Genomic DNA, 2,491 nt, shown 5'->3' with positions numbered 1-2,491 from the left:
AGGCCTATCTCTCTCTCTCTCTCTCTCTCTCTTCCTTTGTGTGTAAGTACGGTATTATTTCCTGCCTGCTAATGGCATCAACTTCCAATATCCACTTTTAGCATATCATTCTGAGCATGGACAGCAACATGAGATATTTATGGCCTTCCAGGGTTCACGCTGCAACCTCTAAGCTGTCTTTTCCCCCAGCTATCTCTGTTCTCCACCCCCGTCTTTCCAGTCATTCTTGCAGTCTGTATGCATTTTCCGCTTCATTTTATGTATCCCAAATTCTTTTGTGTTTGTATTTTTTTCCCCATCAAAACCAATAGTTTAATCCTAATTTTTCTTTGTAATATGGTTTTTAAATTTTTAACAACGTAACTGATGGGCTTGGTTATTGGGCTGAAACCTGAATATGGGAGCATTAGCCATGTTTTGATTATTGGTTTCCCCTGTTCCTGCGGTGAGTAATGACCACGGTTTTTAATGGGGGTCTTACAAGTGTCCTGCTATTAATTAAAGCTTGATTGGAAGAATAAATTAATCTAGCTGCGGTCCGCCTGATCAATAACCCATATGAGGGCTCCATTAAGCACCAAAGGCTGGACTCTCTGCATGTGATGAGTGCGTTGAACGAGTTAGCAGAGTCAAATGGGCCTCTTAGATTGCAAGTGATTTTCACCCCTATTAATCATAACAACCTCATCAAGTAATGGGAGGTATGAGTGTGTGTGTGTGTGTGTGTGTGTGTGGGGCAGTGTCCATACTTTCATGTGCATGTGCATTACATTCAGTAGTGTATTTTTTTCCCACACGGTCTTAAAATGACATTGAACAGATGGTATTTTGCACATATCTGAGTCTGACATTTTTCACCTGAATCACTGCAATCCTCTGCTGTCAAACAAAGGCCAGTTTAAAGTTTAAATGCTAATCCATAATCCAGAGTCAGTTTAAAACGCTGGAACAACTTTAGCAAAGTAATTGGAGGAGCATCATGAATATTGCTAATGAGGAATTCTCAAAAACAGGTGAAGAGAGTTTTGTTTGAAGTGATACCATTTTCAGGCTTTGGTCATCGAGCAGCCTCTCAGTTTCATTGCATGGTCTTGACCATATGGTGACATCATGGCCTGATGTTGGCAAGTAATATGAAAATGAATGGGTTAACTTAGATATCTACCTATTAAATGTTTTTGTATCTGATGGATATGTTGCCACTAGTTATGATCATCAGTCAAACTCCAGGGCTGCATGATTATTTGTATTAAAGTCGTGATATCATAGGACATTCATGAAATTGTACTACCTCCACCAAAAGGTTCTGTTTTTGGTGCTGTTTGTGGAGCAGATGTGGATACAGGAGCTTTTTTGCTTTCTTTGTATTCAGTGTTGGCAAAATAGGTAAACAATGCATTTTCCTTGGTCGTAGCAACAGTAATGAAAAACCTTCAACATTTAGAAATAGTCAGTGAAAGTGACAAAGACACACCGGCAAACAGCACAGTTAGAGAACGGCTGTGAAAGAACAAGTTACAAACTGCAAAAATAACCTAGATGGACTCTTTCCTTGAACACAGAATATGCAGAGAAACTCATAGACTTATAAAGCTGTTACATTTGATAATTTATAAAGACATGAGCCTCCTCTTTGGTGTCCTAAGTTTAAATGACTGCCAAGCACTATATTTTCTTGAATTTCCTTCTGTTTGAGTTATGTAACGTGTAATGATTTTTTTTTTTTAATTCTAAGCAAGAAAAATGTGATTCTAAAACACTCAAAGCATGGTCACTTTCTGGCCATATGGTGGTGCTAGAAGGAGGTTTAGGACATCACAAAAATTGTATTGCATGAGTATACATTTTTTTTAATGTACATAGCATAAATGTACATAGGAAATGTGCTTTCCAAAAATACTGTACTTTATGGACAGTAGGATGAGTATAATATAATAGATAAGCCTTTAAATGTTGTGTATGTGGAAAGTAGTTTACATATGGTTAGTCTTTAGTATGAGGTCATGCAATTTGAGTGGCTTCAAGGATGAAATGATTCAAAAGATAGTTTCATAGGGTTCCATTTTCTTCCTGAGTGAGCACTGGATTTTCAATTGTATTAATTCAAAGTGGTGTTTGATCATTTTTAAAGAAAGTCTCCCCCTCCACCTACCCACCACACATACTTACACACCTCATGTAAATCTCATTTGGATATGCACCGGACTGTTTCAGCATGAGAACTTTTAACAGTCTCTCCAAACCATAAGCAAATAGCAGTGGATGCTTATGAATGCATGCTTGTTTCTCAGAAAGCGATGCAGTGCTTGTAAGCCCGGTAAATTGTTATTTTCTTTCTACCCCCTCTAATGATTCATTTGTTGTTGGAGATGTTCTCCTTGTAGCCTGAAAGCACTGATAATCAAAATCCCTGCTCTAATTTCATTACAGCATTTTAAATATGCCCCACATGCGTTGTGAACAGAGAACACTCTTTTCACTCTTCCTCTTT

Source organism: Solea senegalensis, linkage group LG11 (genome assembly GCF_019176455.1).
Source record: "Solea senegalensis isolate Sse05_10M linkage group LG11, IFAPA_SoseM_1, whole genome shotgun sequence".
Lineage (NCBI taxonomy): Eukaryota > Metazoa > Chordata > Actinopteri > Pleuronectiformes > Soleidae > Solea > Solea senegalensis.
Note: the sequence above shows the minus strand (reverse complement) of the source record.